The sequence below is a fragment of the Sminthopsis crassicaudata genome, chromosome 4, assembly GCF_048593235.1.
Source record: "Sminthopsis crassicaudata isolate SCR6 chromosome 4, ASM4859323v1, whole genome shotgun sequence".
Taxonomy (NCBI): domain Eukaryota; kingdom Metazoa; phylum Chordata; class Mammalia; order Dasyuromorphia; family Dasyuridae; genus Sminthopsis; species Sminthopsis crassicaudata.
Genome location: NC_133620.1, coordinates 188971853 through 188994930, shown reverse-complemented (window position 1 = coordinate 188994930; position 23078 = coordinate 188971853). Strand labels below are relative to the sequence as shown.

At 32.1% G+C, this 23078-nt stretch overlaps 1 protein-coding gene across 2 annotated transcripts in view; it reads right to left on the bottom strand.

The window, feature by feature from the left end:
* Positions 1 to 23078, bottom strand: part of HS3ST5 (heparan sulfate-glucosamine 3-sulfotransferase 5) — a 301119-nt gene that overhangs the window by 159254 nt on the left and 118787 nt on the right. For both annotated transcript variants that reach the window (XM_074310054.1, XM_074310055.1), the window contains exon 2: positions 10069 to 10263. The gene's annotated coding sequence lies outside the window, so the exon portion shown is untranslated. The remainder of the gene's footprint in view (positions 1 to 10068; positions 10264 to 23078) is intronic.

The following is a 23078-nucleotide window of genomic DNA, read 5'->3' as shown; positions in this document are numbered from 1 at the left end:
TAACTGGCCCTAAATAAGCTACTTAAGTGTGTCTGCCTCAGTTTCCTCATCTGCAAAATGAGGTGGAACAGGAAATGGCAAATCATTGGAGTATCTTTACTAAGAAAACTTCAAATGGGGTCACAAGTCAGACACAATTAAAATGACTGAATAACAACAGCACCATTGATAGTGTTGTTAAACAACTAAGAGAGAAAAAAAAAATTAGCTACTTAGATTTGTCACTGATTTGCTTATCCCATAAGATTCTCTATTGAACTTATTATTTACTAATTTTAAATGGAAACTTTATTTTTTAATACTGAAAGTTAAAAATTCCTAGCATTGTTGTTGCATTTGCTTTCTGCTAACTCAAAAGTACACAAATTTAATGCCAATTAGTAAGAGTCTAATTTATTAGTTTGTTTCTCATATTTAGAACTAAATTGAAAAGATGACAAAATTTCCAGGGAAAGAAAGTTTTTTAAAATCTTAGTTTATTTGCAAACATTGCTACTTTGCAAATTAAGTTCTTAAATTATTATATCTTTCATCATATAATTATTTATTCATCTATAATTATTTAGAGCTTCTTCTTTGTAATATTAGTTGTAAATTTATTTTGCCTACATTTGTAATTTCAAAATAATGTTTCTTATGAAGAAACTCTTATCAATGAACTTCAATTTATACTCTTAAGGAATTGCTTGGGAATAAAGAGACTATATGACTTGACCAGAGTCATACAGACAGTTGGCATCAAAGATAGGACTTGAACCCTTGTTCAACCCTGAGGCTTACTATCTATGATGCTAGAGCACCTCTTATTGCATAAATTACAAAAATAAATTATAAGATGTATCAATATTAGTGTAAGCAGTAATTGTTCCATGAAGAACATAGATGAAAGACAAATCTGACAAGGTAGTATAGAAGAAGGACATTGACTCCCTTTGAAAATTCTACACTGTTCTTTGAAAGTCTCTATCTTTTATAGATTCTACTTCTAATAAAATATCTTAAAGATTTCTAAGGCTATACAAAGTAAATTTAAATGCATTTTTAGGGGGAGAATTACATGGAAAAGAAATAAAATAATTATACTGGAAATAACTTTTTAAAATTTTTTTAAAATTAATTTTATAATTATAACATTTTTTGACAGTACATATGCATAGGTAATTTTTTACAACATTATCCCTTGTACTCCCTTCTGTTTCGAATTTTTCCTCTCCTTCCCTCCACCCCCTCCCCTAGATGGCAGGCATTCCCATACATATTAAATATGTTATAGTATATCCTACATACAATATATATGTGCAGAACCAAATTTTGTTGTTGTTGTTGTTGCAAAGGAAGAATTGGATTCGGAAGGTAAAAATAACCTGGGGAGGAAAACAAAAAATGCTAACAGTTTACACTCATGGAAATAACTTTTCAAATCCACATCTTACTGGACTTTCACTAATGAGGGATATATCATGTTAGTAGAGTATCTTTGTAACAATATCTCTGTCTAGACTCCAATATTCATTCGTATTATTTGAGAATGTCATTGAATCTAAAAGCAATTCTAAGGTGTCTGAACAAATTACTCCAGGATTCATGGCACCAGTAGATTAAGGTTTGGGTTTTGATGCTTGGGTTACAATAATTGCACTTGGAGGATAAAACAAATTGGTAAAAGTATTTCTTTTGGACATTGGGCTCAGTTGGATACTTAGGCTTCCTCTTAAAAAAAATCCATATATCAGGTTTGGCAGTGTTTATCAGAAAAGAAAAAAATGCACTTGCTGTATATACATAACCTGGTAGACTTCCAGCACAAGTGAATTGGATTAGTGTCCTGGCACTAGACATAAGGATCAGAACTGTTGGTAATTTGAGGGTAGTTCAGACGTTGTCAGACCCCCTGTGGTTTGGGGAAATTCAGTTCAGTTTTCCTATTTTAATTTCCTTTATCTATAAAATGAGGTCTCAAAGCTGTGCTTTATGGATTGAGTTTTATAGATATAATCCCCAAAGATGGAATTAATCCAATCCCAGAAGAAAGACAACTTCTTACAATGGAGTGAAAGCTTGAGGATCTTAATTATTAGATTACATAAAGGCATCATAAACTATATTTTGGTGAGGGTCTAATAGAAAAGAGAATAGGAGTGACAGAAAACAAGAACTTACCATTATTTAAAATATTTATATCGAAAAACTATAGAATTTTGCACCTTCCTTTTTTCTTTTTGTCTGAATTTACAACTGTAAAAAATTCTCTATGTAGCTGAGAAAACTATTTCTATGAATATAGACCTACAGTGGTTTAAGAATTCATGATCTTAGAGTAGTGGTATCAAACTTACTTCCTACATGTCATATATTGATCCAGTGAACCTCAAATTAACTATCTATATTGCATTGTATTTTTATGTATTTTGTTAAATATTTTCTAATCACATTTTTATGCCATTCAGTCCACATAGAAATTTTGTTGGTAGTATCAGTTTCATACTTCTGTTTTAGAGGTACCTGGAGCACTGAGCTGTTAAGTAATTTATCCAGGTTAACTGACCCAAATCAATGAATGAAAGGTGGACTCTGAACTCAGTTCTCCCTGACTCTTGACTCTTTTATGTACTTTTGACTCTTGTTATCTGTCTATATATGTACTGATCCATGTGCATGTGTGTTTGTGTAGATGTGTGGATGTGGGTGGAAAGGTATATAAATATTATGTGGGTTTAAAAAAACATATATAGTCTAATTATGTATAGTTAACATCTAAAGCATGATAACTTAATTAAGTTAATTAACATAAGAAGCATTGGATGCTTTTCTTTTTTATTTTCAGTAGAGTAGTCTTATGTATATATATATATATATATATGTACATATATATATAATATGTATATGAATCTCTTGACAATTGCAGTCAGAAATCAAGCTTTCTTTCCCTCATTTTTCATTCTGTGAAGTTTGTCATCATAAACTACATTGTATATATTACAAACATGCCCTACATTAGTAAAGCAACTCAACTGTCTTCCATTTTACTGGATAAAGCTAAGCAATTTTACATCATAACTAATTTGAACTAATATGAATTTGCTTGAAGTATGTCACCTGGAACCAAAATCACCTAGTTATATCATATCCAAACTTATGAGTCTGCAAAATGATGGCAGAAAACCTGCTGCGAGGAAGATAGGAAAATTATTATAATCTGCATTCCTAAATTGAATGAGCATTTTCCTCAGCAGAAACCTCTTGACTGCAAATAGTCTGAAATTACATCCTGCTGTTAAAATACCTGTTTTGGGGGGTGGAGAAAGATTTCCTACCTTTCTTTAAGTCAAATAACTTTTTCTTGAATAAAATGCCTGATTCAATGAAAGCTACTCCATCTACTTCTCTCTCTAATAGAAACAGATTTTTAATTACCTCTTAATGAAAAGAAAGAAAAACTGATTTGCTTATAATTTTTATGTTCTTAATTATTTACTGATAGACAATGTAGCATAATGGCCAGAGAATAAGCCTCAGAGCTAGAAAGTCATGGTTTCAAGTTTAGCCTCTTAAAAATACTTAGTACATAACAATGGGTAAGTCACTTTACCTTTTGGGGGTAGACAACCTTCTCAGACTATGAATTGCAGGAAATGTGCTGATCTATCCTGGTAGAAGTTCTTCACTGGATGCTCCTTAGACTAGGTTCAGTCTCTGACCAATCCTTAAATCAATTATTTCATAATAGGTATAACATTTCCCCATTATCTACTAGAAAACTACTTTATCTTTAAAACAAATTGAATTTGTATTAAGAATTGTCAAACTGGAAGATGAGTATAAAACAACAACATAGAAAAATTCCTAGGTTTATTTTCTGAAGCAATTTGAGATACTTACAGTCTACTTGTATGCTAACCAATCACTAAGTCTAATGAAAAGGTAAGAGTTTGTTCATCAATGCAATGAGAAAGAAAACTGAATCCCAACTAGACAGTAAGATTGTGGAAAGGCAGTATTTCACATGCATTTTGCTCAAAAAAGATTGGAATGATAATTTCATAGATTCAGTAAAAACCAATTAGAACCCTATATATCAATGACCTAACCCAATACTTCTTTCATATGTCTAACTATCCCCAGCATAATCATCCTCATTGGGCACATTACCTTATCTGCAAATGTGATCCCATATTTTTGACCAAGTTGATAATGAAGTCTGATAAAGCACTGAATTAGTCTTCAAACTGTCAATAAATAATCTCATTATCTCAAAGTATTTCCAAGTAGATAAGGACAGTCATTTGTCTCAAAGCTCCCAAATTTTAGAGGAATTAGTGATTTATCTAGCCACAATATAGAGGAAGTAACTTCTCATCACTGTCTATGTTCCCACCATGAGAAATACTGATGAAGTAAACAAAGTAGCTTTTGTAAAGATCTATAGAAATGAATGAAAGCAACAACATAATTAGTTGATAAGGGAGGTATTTCAGTGCAAAAATGGCACAAATATAGAATGAAATGACCTTCAGTTCTTTTGAGATGAAAACCTCAGTGCCTAAAGACTGTCTCTTCTCTGCAGAAGCATCAGTTCTCAATCTGAGGAATCAAAACATGTTCAGATCCAAAAGAAAGATAGCATATACACACACACAAACACAAATGCCTATTATATCTAGTATCTCATTATTACTCTGTATCACAATAATAAAGTATCTCATCTGTTCTATAGTAGTTTACATTATAGTTTGTAGTTTACATTGAAACAATACTGTGAGACAGGTTATTCAGGTATCATCAAACTTATTTTATACATGAGGAAATTGAGGCTCAGAAAGATTAGGTTAAATGGTTGATTCAGGTTGATTTCTGATCTGTCTGGCATTAGTACTTTCATTATCTTTTTAGGCATAAAGTGCCTCTTGGGGAATAATGGCTCTTCAAAGTAGACTTCCATCAATGGACAATTATAATAATATAAAAGGACAATTAGTTCCTTTAAGGGAGATAGTGTGGTATAGTAGATAAACCTGTATACTTGAAATTAAAACTGCATTTGAGGCCTGTTGCTGCTTCTTGGTAAGTGAGTATAGGGGAAATATTTATACGAGCTAATTCATATGGTTATTATGAGGAATGTTTGCAAATTATAATGTGCTATAGAAATATAAAGTTATTATTATAATATTGTACCAACATCTATTTCGCATTCTCTTATTTTGTTTCCAGAATAACAAAAAAAAGTCTATTCTCTCTCAAAGCTTTCAAACATCAGTCTTTGAAGATAACTATCAAGATTACTCTAAATTTTCTCTTCTCTTGGCTACAAACACCCAATCACCAAAGCAAAATTCTTAACAGTTCAAATACCAGTTCAAATACTTTTCAATAGACCTATTTTGGGCTTATTTTTTAAAATTTTCATGACCTTTATGGTATTTAGAATCTTAATTATTTAAAGCCATGAGTCTCTCAGTCTATTATAGTCACAATAATTTTAGATCTAGAAAAATATTAGCTAATACCAATTCCAAGCTTTAGATAGTCCAAGCTTTTAGAGATAAGGAAGCTAAAATTATGAGATATTATTTTAAGCAACTTGCTAAAAGCCACTTAATGTTTGTTGTCCCAATCAGAATTATAATCCAGGTTTTCTGATTTCAAATTGATAACTATTTCTACTATATAATTTCCAATGTTATTTTAATACAATGAAACAATTCAAAATTAAAGAGTTGTCAATGATTCATTGTATTAGATAGATTTCTAGTTAAGATTAATAACAAAATTAGACGACAAGAAACATACAATATTGATCAGGTAGGGACTATTTGATTCCATAAATTTCATCTATGATTTTTTTTACTCTTATTATATTCATAATTCAGAATATTTATAACATGGCACTTTTAAGGGACTTAGTTATAGGATAAGACAGTTACCTTGTAAATGACTATTTTCCTTTATTGTTTTTTTTAAAATAGTGATGAAACTTCCACAAAAGACAGAATAATTTCAAATTTTCCAAAAAGATATTCAGGAAATTTTTTTTAAGTTCAAATTACACAGATTATACTTTGGAACAAAAGGGCCATAGTCTATCTTTAGACTCACCACCTACTGTCCACTAGCAGAATTTGGCCCCCAAAACTCATTAACAAATATTGTCATTAAACGAAAGAGCTAATTGCTTTGGAATTTAGACAGAATGAACAAAATCACAGGCCAACCACAGCTGGTAGTAATAATGGTGAGACTAACTATATGTTCCACTGGAGATTTGAAGTAACAAAAGCAAATTAACACTAATGTAACCAAACATGTGAAATTATCCTTTAAATGAAAGAAACTAATTAGAGTTGGAGAATTCTTGATATTGTATTGGAATTATCTAGCATAAAATTCTCAAGTAATTGATCATGATAATTCAAAATTATCTTTGATTAATGAAAAGGAAATCTTTGTGATTTCAGTCCTTTATTATAATGTGCAACAAATGACTTTTAATAGATAGATCCCCAAGTCAATGTAATATATCAGTATAATATAAAAAAAAATTATGGCAAACCACTTCAGTTTCTTTGCCAAGAAAATCTCAAATGAGGTCACAAAGAGTCGGATATGAATGAAACAACTTAACCACAACCACAACCTATTACATGCATTTATTGTTCTAAGTGCTTTACTAGTATTATTTCATTTCATTTTGTCCTGTGAAATAGGTGGTATTTGTTAACTAGATATTAGAATGATTTTCTATTTCCTTTTTCCATATATAATATCAGATTATCTTCTATTTTGTTACTTCCATTTTGTTATATCCTCCAGTTCTACCCTTTCTAATTTGCTGTGGACAGATATCCAAAATTGTTTTATATTCAGGTAAAGTGACATAGAATATAGATATCTATAAGTCACCTAACCTCTTGCTTTGTCAAAAAACTCTCTTAAAGTTATGTGTCAGTGTTCCCTATGCCAATGATATCACAAATCTGTTTTTAAAAAAGTTGGTAGATGATATATATCTACAGGCATTTTGGGTAGAAAATACAGGCTTTTGTTTATGGACTCCATGACAGTGATTTTGGCTGCTCAGAAGCTACTTGTTTTCTTTTTTTCTTTTTCTTTTTCTAGGTTCATAATGGTTTACCAGAATGGAGATTGCTAAAAGTCTGATTTCCAAGTATTTATACCTCTATTGTAGAAAGAGTCCAAGTACTACTAAACCAAGAGAGAGGCAGCTTTCTTTCTTTCTTTTTTTTTTTTACTCTTTTTTTTTGAGCAAAAGTTCAGATCATCCAATGGCTAATTTGTCCTATCAATGAAAGTTATGGATACATTTGCCTTGATCGTTTTAATCCCAAAGATACAAACCATGTATCTAACTATTCACACAACAACACACACAATCACGCATATACACATATGTAAGAGAGAGAGACAGAAAGAGATAGAAGAAATATGGGTCTTTTTCATTAGCTTTAGGATGAAAAAATTAGAGGATTCCTCTCAGGTAAGGTTCACCTAAAAAAGGATAATTTCTTTCCTCAGTTTCCAATTTAACATTCAGGAGAGGATGATAAATTCAATTCTTTAATTTTCCAACATTCTCAAGACACAAGAAAATGAACTTTCAACTTCACTGGTTATGTTTGTAAAGAGTAACCAAACAGAGATTATTATCCTCTTTTGTATATTTTTATCCATAGAGAAATTCTAAGAATACAAATATACAAAAACTGTTGTTGTGGCCTTCAACAGAATGTATTCTTCAACCTATAATCATAGCAAAAATGGCCTTGCCCAAGAGCTAACCCTACATTCTTAGCTTTCAAAATCTTTCAAAGATAGAAACTTGAGTTTACCTGATAGCAATGCATATCTTTCCTTCACATTATATATATATGCACATACAATCTATGTACTTTCTTCTGTATATATGAATTGGGCTTTGAGCCATATAATCTGTATGTTAACTGTTTTTAATCTAGATTATAAATTTCTAGAAGGAAGTAATCATATACCTTTCATTTTTCTTTTTATTCATGTTTAGCACCTCATACCTATAGATTCCTGTCCAAAAAGCATTTTGTCTACCTAAGTGAGAAGATTTCAAAGGTTGAAATATGTTCCATAATTAATGTTCAAATACCCACATAGGTATCTTTTTAAAAATTGTGATCAATTTTGTTGAAAAAAAAAACCCTAACTCATTTTACTTTCCGCAGATTTTACTTACTAAGCAGTCAAGGAGTGTATACATATCAAATTCATGGAAATTACTTAGTAAGCTTTCTTTAGGGAACTATATTTTAAGAACACAGTCTGAAAAAAAGGCACTGATAATAAAGAACATTGCTTATGGGAGGATGTTGTCTCAACCTCTATTTTATCTGCTTTCTTGGAGAAAAAAAAAGAAAAAGAAAAAAAACAAACAAACATCTCTGACATTGAAAAATACAGCAGAATTACATTTAATATTGCAACACAGACTTATTTGAAGTTTAAAAAGTCAAAATAAATCAGTATGTGAAAAATTGCTCAGACTTTACCATATTATACCATCTTGTCTGAAAACACTTTGCAATCAGAGCTGGTATATATTTCTGTTAACACATGCAGAGGAGAAATAATCTGCATTGTTAATTGAGTACTATATCATCATTCATTTTGATTGATGAAAACAGGCATATATAAAATATATTATAAAACAGGGATACATTTGATTTCCCTCCTATATTTGTAATGGTGCTGTTATTTGTAAAAGTGCTCCTAGATTGTTCAGTGGATGGATTATCAGACTTGGAAACATCAAGACTAACGTTCAAAACCAGACTCAGACACTTACTAGTTATTTAATTTTGGACAAGTCATTTAACCACTCCCTGTCTTATTTTCCTTATCTATAAAACAGGGATAATTATAGCACCTACATCTCAGGGTTGTTGTGATGATAAAATGAGAGAATATTTATAAACAGCTTTGCAAACTTTATAGCATTTTATAAATGCCATCAACTATTATAAATTTGTGCTTTGGGGATATCAATTCTCTTTTAGAGAAGATTGGTTTCTGACTCCTAATTCCATATAAACAAGAAACATTATAAAATATGAAGAATTGTTTATGTGAATTGAGAGAAAGATAATGCTTACAAGGTTGTGCTAAAATCAAAGGGTCTTGATGAGACCATTTATCATCACAACAAATATCACATTCAACACCAGGATATCATTGCAAGTCTGAGGTCCAACTTAATTTTAATTTTTTAGCTCATCTTTAGGCAACAATGAGAAAAAGAATACTGCTACTCAGAAAATTTTACATAGAACCAATTGATAGTCAATAAAACATGTGTGGAAATGGCCTTTATTGTTTTTAGTGAATAGAATTATAGCATGTCTCTAAATACATCACATATTTTGTAAGTACTTTTCTGTGAAGAGAAGACTATAGATACTAATAATCCATCCTTTTGGCACAAAGAACTGAGTTTTCAAACAAAGGGGCAAAGTTTTCTAAAATGTGTACACTCTTAGCCAATCAGTGATGTGGACCACACTTGTCTAGTCAAAATAGTTTTCAGAAGTAGATCTAATTACATTAAATGTCTAAATAAACAAAATCACCCTGCAAGGTAGACTAGTCAGGGGATAATAAAGTGAGAATAATCATTTGGATGTGTTCATTGGAAAGGACTCAATAATCTAATTGTGAAGGAGAGATAAAATATTTGGGAATTATCTGGCCACAATAATTTTAAAAAAGAAGTTGATAGTTTGGTCCCATCAGAAGCATTTAGTTCAGTAAAATAGATGTAGGGACTAGTCTTAACACTAATGAAAGCACTTTTTACCTTATTCAGTTGTATTCTCAACTTAGTAGACAGAAATCACTTTATTTCTTTCTAATCTTTCTTTTACCATGCTATGGAAATGCACAAATGGGGCCATTTTTTCCATGATTCTAAAGATCACTATTCAATAACCTTCTCCTCTTTGGGACTACTTCATTAATATACACTAAGTATTCACTGTAATGAAGTTTAGCACTTTAGAGAATGAGTTATTTACATAATTCACTAACCTTTGTGTCCGTATGATCATTCGGAAAATCCTGCACATCTATATCGTGGGAACATACAAAGAAGAATGGATTTCTTGGATCCTGTCTTTAATTCCAAAGGCTTCAAGACTTGCCTAGGAGACTACTGAAGTGACTCCAGGAATGCAGCTGAGTAACAGAGGCATCACTGCTGGGGTAATCAGCAACTTGTTAAGTCTAAAACAATAACAAAAATCCAATCATTAGTTACCTGAAATCGGGATGGAACCTACTTTGAAGAAGTTCATTAAGTAAATTTAAAGTTAGTCTTTTTTTTTTTTTTTGGCTTACCAAAACTACCTTTTAACATTTCATCTCTAGTTAACAATTCAGTTAACTTCGGTTAACATTTAAGTCAAAATTGCATTGAAAAGCTGACTAAAGAGGGGCTGGACTTTAGTCATGATGCTTTTATAAAGTCATTTTCCCCCTTATTTTTCTCTCATCAATTATATTATCATATATATATATATATATATATATATATATATATTATAAAAATCATTTCTGACATCACACTGACAAACTGTGGTGTAATGCTTCTTACCAATCAAGAAGGCTAAAATTTAAAATTTTAAAATTTACTTTTCAGTCATATAGATAGTGCTATACTATACCATATTAAGCAAAAATAAAGCATCTATAACATAATATTTTCTTTAATCCTTCTGTATTTATATAGCAACAGTATTTTCTTCTACTTCAGAAGTATTTACTATAACAATCATATGTAAACAAGAGTAACTTTTTTTGAAATCCATCTTCAGTTCTTACATGGAGACAGCAATGGTAACATCTTCACTAAATGAGTTATGTAGGAGATGGTACAATGCCTGACAAGGAAAATAAATCTTTGTTGATAATCAAGTATCTAGCTGCTCTTCGTATTTGGGGAAGCACATAGATTTCAATGACTACAAGAGTGAAGCAGGAGAATGAAGAAATGGGAGGTTGAGGCCTGACTGAAATGGAAAGGAAGAAAATGGAAATTTTTTGGGGTGACAGAAATATTGGAAGTCACGTAAGAAAGATTCACAATAAAGTCTGACACTTGGATGGATGGGCCAAGTGAGGCAAAAATCTGCTTTCTCCATCTAGAGGCATCAAGTCTTAGGCTCAGTCAATCCTCAGTGGCAGTCTACTGCTTTCATTTGGAGAATTTGTTTTTTTTAATATTTTTTCTCAATTTATTTATTTTTATGGTGGTAGTGGGGTGGTGGAAAGGCCGCAAAATATCAAACTCAGGCATGAGACTGGAGGGAGTACAGAATTGTACAGTAAAGTTAACATAGAACTTTTGTTTGTTTTTTGGAATGCAGATTTCTTTCAGAATTCTTTAAAGTTGAATTTGCATAATTCAAATTTATGTAAAGTTAGTACCTTCTCTATTAATCAGAACAAGTAGTCTACCTGTAATGTGCCCTGTGCTTGTAAACTCAAGCCAAATCAAGGTCAAGGAAGTAGTAATTGAAGTAGGTGGGGTATAGTCTCCTTTTTAACTTGAGCAAGTGTTGCTATCTGAAGTAGTGAAAACAACATTAACTAATAAAACTTGATATTGAAATCTGATTTTGTCACTTACTAGGCAGGTTATTTAGTCCCTCTGGCTCTTATTCTACTCATTAATAAAACAAGAGAGTTGGACTAGATGATCTCTAAATTTCCTTCCAATTCTGCATCTATGATGATAAAAAAAAATGTTCCCTAGTAGACATGCCTGATGACATTGGAAGAGAACTGTATGCAAAGAAAAATTTGCAAATGGATTTTAGGTAATAGTGATGATAATGACTGCTTAGAGCAATGTTGTGGATAATGGGTTCTTATTTTGTAGCAGGAAAAGGGTGGTGTAGTCACTTTTTGTCACTACTATGGATAGTATAGATTAACATAGTTTTGCCAATATAAGGAAAGGGAACCCCCTTTAGCAGTGTGACTTGTGACTTTATAAAGTTTAGCATCTTTTTCTACTAACCCAGATCCTAACCTATAACACACATATGACATATGTTAGGTATTTGTCTCATAAGAAGCTTTTAATTTTCTCAAAGAAATAATGACAAAGGAGGTATTTGGATCCAGAACTTCCTGGTTCTAGGCCTAGGACTCTATTTACTCTTCCACTATTGCCTCTAGACCATTATGATATCAAAAACTGCAGAAGAATAATCTGATTGTAAATTTTTAAGATTCTAATATTTAGCATAATTCTTTTTTTTTTTTAACCAAAACCACTGTGATTCTTGTTTCAAAATCTTTTCATATTTGCCTCTTCCTTTTTCCATTGACCCCACTCTAATATAGGTACTTTGTCAATTAATGCCTAAATTATTGGAAAAGCTTCCCTAACTTAATGAAGCAGGATAGCATGGTGGAGAAAGTTCCAGATTTGGAGTTGGAGGATCTTTCTTGATTTTTTTTTCTATGATTTTAACAGTTGGATGACCTTAGACGAATTAAATTCATTGATCTCAGCTTCATTTCCTTTTTTATAAAATGAAAGTAGACTAGATGATCTCTTCCAAATCTGTATAACCTATATAGTAAACTGTTTGCTTTGAGGTCATGCATTCTATAGTCAGCCAGCATCTGGTGTTGTCTCTTCTAATTCATCCTAACTCATCTTTTTAAAATATCACTTTCTTTTTTTAAACTTTATTTTTGAAAAGAGAATTAGGATTAAATGACTTTCCTAGGATCCCACAGCTAGTGTCTAAGGCCAAGTTTGAATTTAGGTTCTCTTGCCTCCAGAGCCAGTGCTCTATCCACTGCACCACCTAGCTTCCCCAAATATCACTTTCATTATGTCAGTTCCTCTGCTCATCAGCTGATAATTTTTGTTGTCTACAGGATTAAGCCAAAGTTCTTTAGCCTAGTATTCAAACCTTTCATCAAATATGAGTTCAGGTTAGTTTTCCAAACGGATCTCTCCAAATTTATAAACCACCTACTTTAGATAAGCAGGTTTACTCACTGTTACCTATTTTTCTGTCTGTTTTTGTTCATGCCAATGGCTTACTCTCCACTTTTCCAAATGGCTATTCATCCTCCATCACACAGCTGATACTTCTCTTTAAAACCTTTGCGGCCCAATTCCAGCCTATATTTTCTTGTCTTTTAAGCATCTGTACAATTAGTTCAGCAATTAATCGTTACTGTCTTTTGACATACTGTGAATTATTATGCTAGACCATTTCTTATCTCAAGTAATGTTATTTAAAAGTATATGTTAAATAAAAAAAGGATATGTCAAGGCCAGACTTAATAGATCACAGGGATGCACTTAGTGTTCTCCCAATTATGCAACTTTAGCCCAGAAACAGGTCTTTTACAAATAACTTAAGCAAAATTCCTAGCCTCCGGTTCTTAAGACAGATCTACTCTTGAATTGGGTAAAGTTCCCAGGAGGCACAAGTCATGATGGTGCTAGATGGTGTTTTTGATTGGGGGGACTAGATTAGGCTTTTTGGAACAGATGACCTTTGAATTTGACATTAAAGTAGGAGGGGCAATACAAAGATATAAATTTGAAGGAGAAAAATATTCTATGTCTAGAGTATGCTATGACCAAAGATACACAGTCAAAAAAGTAGAGGATATATAAAAGAGATAGACTATATGGATGGGGTCTAAAGAAATTAAGACTGGAAGGTAGGTAGGGTTTTGAATGCCAGAAAAACATTGAACTTTACTGGGATGACAGCAGAAAACTATTGGAACATTTCAAATAGTAACATTATATGCCTAGTTTTACATATAAGGATTCATGAAATTCATAAACTTGACATTTAATGTATTGTATATATCTTTTTCATTAATACCACATAAGTGTTCATTATTTCTAAATGTTCTTAGAAAAATACAAATATTGGTTCAAGAAATATTAAGCTAAACAATTAAAGTCACCTAAAGCAGATGATCTTTGAAATTGGAAATAATAAAAGTTAGCATGAATAAATTTTTAGCTACTGGGGATTTTCATAAATATAACAAAGACTACTCTCATGATGCAAAGGAAGGCATGACTGTAAAGTTCAATATTATATAACATTACTCAAAAAAACAGTTCCCTTAGGACAGTCTGTGACTAATTAATGATGATGGTAACGATGCCAAAGTACTTTAAGATTTAAAAAGTGTTTTCTTTATGACAACAGTAGGAGATAATTTATATAAATGTGATCATGTTGTCTTTACAGATAAGAAAAGAGAGAAATTAGGAACTTTTCCTGAGTGATACAAAAATTACACTAAGTATTGTTATTAGTTATTATGATTGTAAGACTAATGCTCTTATTACTATACCACACTGCCCCTGAGGATGTGCTAGAACCTAATATAAATTAAACAGCAGGACTATTTATATGCAAATGAAAGTCTATGAATAAATATTAATACCTTACTATTATAGAGAGTTTTAGAACTTCACTGTGTATAAAGTTTCTTTCTTTCTTTTTTCCTTTTTTTGCTGAGGCAATTGGGGTTAAGTGACTTGCCCAGGGTGATACAGCTAGGAAATATTAAGTGTTTGAGAACACATTTGAACTCAGGCCCTCCTGACTTCAGGGCTGGTGCTCTATCCACTGTGCCACCTAAGATTTCTTTTACATGTATTGTCTTTGATTCTCACAACACCTAAAAGAGATATTACTGGAGTATTATTACTCCCTTTTTACAAATGAGGAAACTAATGCCAAAAAAGTATAAGAAATTATTTTTTCTCTTTTTAAAATTAAATTGAATTTATTAAAAATGTTACCAAGGATATTTTTTCCTCTCTGTATGCCTCATTAAAAGAAAAAGAAAGAAGAATCAAAAGTCTTCTAACAAATACACAAGCAAAACAAATTGTGTGTCTCATTCTGCATAGTTCACCTCTCTATTAGGAGATATGTTGCATATTTTATCACTGATTCTCATAATCGATCACTTCATTAATCAGTTTTTAACTCTTTCAATTAGATTTTTAAAACAATATTGATATAATATTCATATAGTTGGTTCTGTTCACTCACATCTGTATCAGTTCATACATCATATACAGTTCATACAAAACTTTCTAGTTTTTTGTGTGAAAGTTTTTTTTTTTTCCACCCAGAAAACTTTAATAAGGTCAGATAACTAATAAGTGACATCCAGATTTAATGACTTCCACCAAGGCCTGATGACTTCCAGTCAGTATACTGTTTTTTCTAGTAACAATTTAAATTCATAATTGAAAATATTTTAATTAGCCCATTCTTTAAAAATAGATAATTTTAATATCTTAATATATTTTAATAGGTTTCCTCAGTCTACCAATCTATATAAAGCATTAGAAGGAAGCAAGAGTAGCTAGAATGTGAAGCAAGGGGAACTGGTCACTGTAGGTGAAGTCAATACATATTTCATAACTGAGTAGCTTTTTTTGAGCAGCCCAATTCTAATGTTTTTTGAAAACTAGCTGCAAAGTGCCTTAGGCATTTGTAGGAGGCAATTTCCTCTGGGATTTTACAGAATTCTTGTTTGGTTATATATAAATATATAGTTTTACTCTATCAGAGTAATGAGTGTTTTAGTGGGTTTGTGGGGGAAAAAAACCACTTCTATATGATATACATTTTGAAAATGAGCACAGTTGCCTTAAGAAAAATCAGAGTAGATAATATTATTCTTATTCTCCATGATAGGTGAAGATATTTTAAGAAAATAATGAATAATATTTCACTAAACAAATCACTTTCAAGCAAAATAAGAAACTTGTCTAATGTGAGTCTCCTTTCCTTGAAGAAATAATTAATAATAATAATAGCTAACATTTATATACTGCTTACTGTATGGTAGGCACTATGATAAGGGCTTTAGAAATAATATCTCATTTGATACTCACAACAACCAAGTGCTAATATTATAACTATCTTAAAGATGAGGAATATAATGCAGACAGAGTTTAAGTGACTTGTTTAGGATTACAAAGGTATTAAGTGTCTGAAGCTGAAGTTGAACTCAGATCTTCTGACTCTAAGCCTGGTGTTCCACTCACTGCCTTACCTACCTGCCATTGCCTTGTAATATACAATAAAAATCTTTGTAATATAGAATATTAAACATAGAGGGAAATTGTCATTCATAATAAGTGAAAGGAAAGAAAACATGGTCCACATTCTCAGTTTATGTTACATTGGGGGAGACAAAAGACAAACATTTTTCCATCTAAGTGATAAAGGACTAACAATGGTATAGGGATATGGGATGGGAAAATATAGAAAGTGAGATTTGAGTTGGATCTTAGAGGAAGAAAAGGAAGCTTGGAGGCAGAAATGAAGAGAAAGACTTCTTCATGGGGGACCAACAACCAGTGAAAAGGCAGAGTAAGAGATGGAATATTGTGTGTGAGGAAGAATAAAGACAGTGCTAATCATACAGTACATAGAGAGGAATAAAGTATAGGCACTAAGATTTTATATTTAATCATGGAAATAATAAGGTAATAAGAAACCACTAAAATTTAATGAAGAGGGAATTGACAGTCAGATGTGTGATTTAAGATAATTACTTTGATAGGCTGTATTAAAGAGAGAAGAGAGAGAATTCGATTGCAATAGAGCACACAGGAGGTGATGAAGGCACATAGCAAAGTGACAACTGTGTGAGTTGAGAGAATGGAGGCATAAATGAGAAATGCTTTTTATAGCAAAGTGATTTGTTAACATACAGGATATTTTCCGTGAGTATGAGTAAGGAGTAGAGGATGACAACAAGGATGATAGTCTAGGAGATTCAATGGATGGTTATGCCTTTAACAAAAAAAGTTAAAAAGAGGCAAAGAGTTTGGGGAGAAATATAGTGAGTTCTGTTTTGGGCAAAGTAAAATTGAGCTATCTATAGGATATCCCTTTCAAAATATTCAAGAGGGTGTTGGTGATGTTCAGGAGAAAGGTTTCAAGTGAGTAAATAGATCCAAGAATCAGATGCATAAATATAGTAATTGAGCTCTTATAATCTGATGTGATCACCAAGCAAGATACTATGAACAGAAAAGAGGATCCATTATAGACGCTTGAGGAATACCTATAGTTAGTGTGCATGACCTAGAGTAAGATTACTACGAAAAAGAATAGTAATACAGTAGGGAAAGAACTATGAGATAACTATATAATGGAAATCTACATACAAGAGAATATAGAGGAGGAGATGCCAGCAAATGTCAAAAGCTGAAGACTTTTCAAGAAGGATAAAGATTGGGAAAAGGCCATTACATTTGGCAATAAAGAGATGATTGTTATATTGAATGATGATGGGACTTAGAAGGAAGAGAGAGGAGAGGAAATTCAGGCACCTACTATAGAAAGCTTTTTCAATGAATTTTGTTATGAAGGAAAGGAGAGATAGAAAGACTATGACAGGTAATCAGGGTAATTAAATTATGCAAAAAAATCTGGGGAGTTTTTTTGGATAGGGAAAAATGGGAATCTTTAATAGCAGCAGGAAGCAGTCAAAAGATAGGGAGATATTGAAGATTGGTGATAAAATGAGATTCATAGAAGGGATTGTTTTCTGGAGAAGAAAAAACAGAATGGTACTTGCCTTGGCAAGAAAGAAGGAGTGAAGGAGGTGATAGTGGGCAAAGACATCAGAAAGATGGAAGAAGAGAGAAGAAAAAAAGAATTCTTGGGGATTGTTTTCATTCCCCCCCCCCAAGATAATATAGTTCAAAGCCCTTAGATGAGTAAATGGAGAAAGGAGGTAGAAATTTTGATATTTTTTTTTCAGTTTTACTCTCTTTGGAGTTTTGAACTTTTTGAAAGCAAAAGCTGCATTTTTGACTTTCTCACTTTTTCCCCTGCCCAATTCTTCCCACAATGCTTCAAATAGTACATGCTTTATACATGATGATGTCTGGGTGACTTCAAAATAGAGTTCTCTAACTGGTCTTTATCTGTATCATTTTCATTTCTTTCTGACAAAAGCAAAATAGATGAAAAATATCTCAGATATAGGCATATCACATTTAGATTAAAAAAAACTTCTCACATATAAAAACATATGTCATGTAAAAATTGTTCAAGCAATTTTATGCTGGATTGAAATATTTTAGATGGTGATGGATTCAACAGATATACACTCTCATGCACACATACATATACAGAAGATTGACATGAAAGATGAAAAAAATGTTGAAGTGCCTGCATCTGCAACACTGACAATTGCAGGCCAATGTTATCAACACATTTATTTCAGAATGTTTGACTACTTTTTCCAGCTCAGTTCTACATACTTTCGGCACCTACATTTAAAACACCTATCACAAAGGTACTTGTACAATGATTTAAGATGATAACTTTTTGATTTGTGTGAAAATGAGCTCTCTGAAAGTACTTCAAAAACTGCTCACAATAATCAAAGGCTCTATATTACTCTTGGGGAAAAGATGAAGGCAAGAAAGTAAATTATTCTGGAAAATGTAAGAAGTCGATATATTACTTTGTTACCTCAATGCATTAAATTTTCCTTCAAGTATGTTCCATAAAAAGGTTAAAGAACACGATCCCCAGGGAGAGACCCATTACCTGCCAGTGAAAAATACGTTTGCTGAATAGGTAGCACAGTGGAAAGACTTCAGGTCTGGAGTCAGCAAGACCTCAATTTATATCTGGTCTCAAACACTTTCTAGATGTGTGATTCTGAGCAAGTCACTTAATCCTGTTTGCCTCAGTATCCTCAACTGTAAAATGATCCGGAGAAGGAAATACTAATTTTGTACCTTTGCAAAGAAAACACTACATGGTGTTACATGTCCAGAACTGTACACAACTGAACTGACTGAATAACAAATAATGCCGTGAATGGGGACTTCATACCTGAAGAGACATGATAGGTCTTGGAAAGGTGTTTCTCAAAATATGTTCCAAGTGTTTGGTAAATCATATACAATTCCAAATTTCATTAAATTCTAGGAAGTTAAAGTTCATTTAGTCCAATTCCCTTATTTTATTAATAAGAACTGAGACTTTTCAAGTTCACAGAGATAGTTAAGTAGCAGAATTTGAATTCAAATTAGGTCTTTTTGTCTCTACATCCAGTTACAATATATAGCAATGGAAAGTGTACTAAGTATGAAATTAAGGGATCTGGATTTAAAGACCAGTTGTGACACTCACTACTAATGTCCTGTTGGATTAGCCTTTTAACACTATTTTTGTGCTGTTTGGTTAGTCTCTTAGACTCGCTGAGAGAGTTTCTTTATCTGCAAAATAACTGAGTTTGTTTAGATTCCAGGTTTGTTTAGATTCTAAGGTTCCAGCTTTGGATCCCGAAATTTCTTATTTGATTTATGCACAAATAATTTCAATATCAGATAAAACATAAACAAGATTGGAAGGGGGGAGAGTAAAAAGGAGACAGAATGATCATTTAAATTGTCCAATTTTCCTCAGAATGTAAATTTCCTAAGAGAAGACATTAGATCTATTCTTTATTTGTTCTTCACTCATGTCCCACAATAAATGCCAACAGATAGTAATTATGGCAGCACCTAAGGGATTTAGAATTTGATCACTGCTATAATAACATAATATAATAAGAATTAAGGCAACAATAGTTGATGCTCAAATATTTGTTAATTGAATGAATAATTTTCTAAATTTTCTATTTTCTAAAGGTGAAAAATATAGACCTCACATGCAAGTTATCCAAAGGAAGAAAATGACCCAGAAAATCCTTATGGAAGACATTGGAAAACATCTTAAAGGCAGAACAGATCAGACTTCTCATTGAATTATTGTTCATCAATCTCAGTTGTTTTGTTGAAATGGAATAGAGTCTATAGGTTTCTATAAGTTCATTATCTCATAGATTTCACTGTGAGAATTTCTTATCTTTTCTCTGATTAGGATCCTTAATATATGGATCTTTGGTACTCACTGTTTTTTTTTTTTTTTTCCTTCTTCAGGTCTTTCAATGTTCCAAATAAAAATTAATGAAAAGAATCACAAAATCAGCCTGTATAGATATAGGTTTTAATCTCTCAGATCTTCAAAAGTTTGAAGAATCTCTCAGAGTCCTGTTCATCTAGGACTTTGCCGTTACATATTCCAAAATCAGCTATGATGTTCCATGATTGAATTGAACATCTCAAACTTGAGCTCTGATAATTACGATGGGGAAAGTAAAACTCTGAGAGCCTAGGTCTTATACACTGTCAATGTTCTGTTTCATTCATATGCAGAAAAAAAAGATGAAATTAATTTCATTAGCCTATTTTAGTTATTCTGGCATGTTAAAAAGATTTCTCTGGTAGTTTAAACTTTTATGGTTGTTCAGTCACATCTGACTTTTCTTGATTCCATAAACTATGGTACACCAGGCTTTTCTATCCTTCATTATCTCCTAAAGGCAAGTATATAGTCTCTCCTTGCAATTATTCCTTGAAGCATCATTAACATCCCATACTAGGAAGAAATGACATACTGTAGAAGAAGAAGTGTTACTCAGTTTATAGCAGAAGAGAAAATATTGAGATAGTACAGACAGATGCTGGCCCTATACCAAAAAAAGCTTTAGCCACTGCTATTTGCTATAACCTCAGCTGCCACCTTTAAGTTGTCCAGGCTACTCAAATCACATAATCTTGTCTTTTGGAGGACAAAGGAAAAGTAAAGGTGGCTCTTGGGAAAACAGTTTAGTGAGCTCCCTTTCCTCATCAAAATAATGTGCATATAACTTAGATTTAAATCACTCAAAGAAATGGATATCCCTAGGTTAAATACAAATCGGTGGTTTTATTACATGCAGCGTATCTACGAATGATGTCTATGTTTTTATGCTCCAACTCTTTGTGCTTGATAATGTCAACATTATTAATATATTATTTTTGTGATTAGAGCTTTTTTCTGACACTATTTATGGGCTGACCTCCTGAACCAGGAAAGCTGTCCAGGCTTTCTTTTGTTACTGAATGATATTCTCTTCCCATTCTGCTTGCTGGTCTCTTCAGTGTTGGAGAGAGTCCTAAGATTTAGGGCTCAGGTTCAGAAGATTCTTGTACAGGAACTTTTTTTGGGGGGGTTGTTCTTCAACATATAATAGATATAATTTGTTGCATCAGACTTAGAAATGAAGGCTATTATTGTTATTTACTTTACTACTACTACCACCACCACCATTAATACTACTGCGACTACAACTACAAACTGACCTTAATATAGCACTTTGAGTATTGTGAAATATTTTCACATTATATTTTCCAAAGCGCTTTTTCCAATCACAGTTTTCTTTCATGTATTTAATAATCTTGTTAGTGACATTGTGTAGAATTCTAAGGGTTGACTTGAAAATGCAACTAGAATTTATAACATTATTTCTCTAAGGAAATGCATCTTGAATTTCACTTATAAACCAACTTTAATACAATCAGTTAATCAATTAATACAATTAGTTAATAACATACAGCCTGTGCAGTCAGCTCTTATTTATGCTGAAGGACTCAGAGGAAACTACGATGAAATCAAAAGACAGGATGATAAAAAAAAAAATTCACTTTGAAAATCTATGATTTAAACTTTAGATATCAAATTTTCCATGTTAGTTCTATTTCCTTTAGAATAATAATATATTTGCATTCTTTTAGGATATGCACTTAAACATTAATTTGAGTAATATGCTCTGTATTAATGGAGGAAGATTTTATCTTGTTATTTTTTTGCTAATGAAACAATAAGTTAAGATTCACTCTTCTTTCCAATGTATACCTCTCTCTCTCTCTCTCTCTCTCTCTCTCTCTCTCTCTCTCTCTCTCTCTCTCTCTTTCTCTCTCTCTCTCTCTCTTTCTCTCTCTCTCTCTCTCTCAATATATATATATATATATACTTTATATATCATGTACATAATTTATTCTCTTTATGCATAGTCATACCTAACGCCAAATGGTTAAATAAGTTCTCCTATGGGAAGAGGATAGTTTGTGACCATTAAGAACTACCTGAAATATTACTGTATACTTTGCAATAAAGCTTAGGTAGAATGTGCAAAAAAACCCCCAAAAAACAAAAAACAAAAAACAAAGAGGAGTGATAAAATTAACTCAAATATTTCCAACAGAAAATTTCTTGGAACCTTTACATTATCATCACTCAAAGTTGTTATTTATCTAAAATCTGAGATCTTGGGATCAGGGTTTTTATTTTTCTCCAGAAACTTTACTCTGTACTGGGTCATGTAGATATTATCATCATGGCACAAAGCTGCAATTTGAATAAGTCTCTGGGTATATATTAGATATAGATAAGTAGTTTAGAGCATGCAGCACAGTATACAGGAATCAGGGTTGAAAATCTAGCTCTGCCACTTAAGTGCCTATGTAACCTTGGGAAAGCTAATTATCCTTTATATCTATAGATCTCACATTCATGCTCAGAAATAGATGAATTGACATTTATATTTTATTCACTGAACTTAACTTAGCTGCATTTCCTAAAATATTTAGTTCCTTTTACTAACAGATTTGGCCCCTTATCACTTTCTAGTCTTTTTCTGTCTTTATCTTTAACCTGAGCACAGCCTTTTCTCTCATATGTTTCCTTTGTCAATGAGGAAGAAAATTCTTTCCTGCCTAGTTTTTCTAGGTCTTGGAAGGCATTTAGATAGCGCCGAAAATGTGGTACTGAACTTGGAACTCAGCAAAATACAAATTTAAACATTGCCTTAGTTACGAGAGAGTGAGAGAGAGAGAGAGAGAGAGAGAGAGAGAGAGAGAGAGATTGAGAGAAGTAAGTAACATAAGTAACTACATTTTTTCAGTCTCAGTGTGCTCATATGTTAAAATATGGGCAATAATAGCACCTACTTCACAAAGATTGTAGCATCAAACCTTAAAACACTATATAAATTTTAGCTTCTAGTAATTATTACCCTAGAACTCTGATCAGATTTGACCAAAAACAGTTTTCTGATCTCTTGAGCAGTTATCTTTCTCAGAGGTGAGTTTACATTAAGTAATTCATAGAAGTAACTTT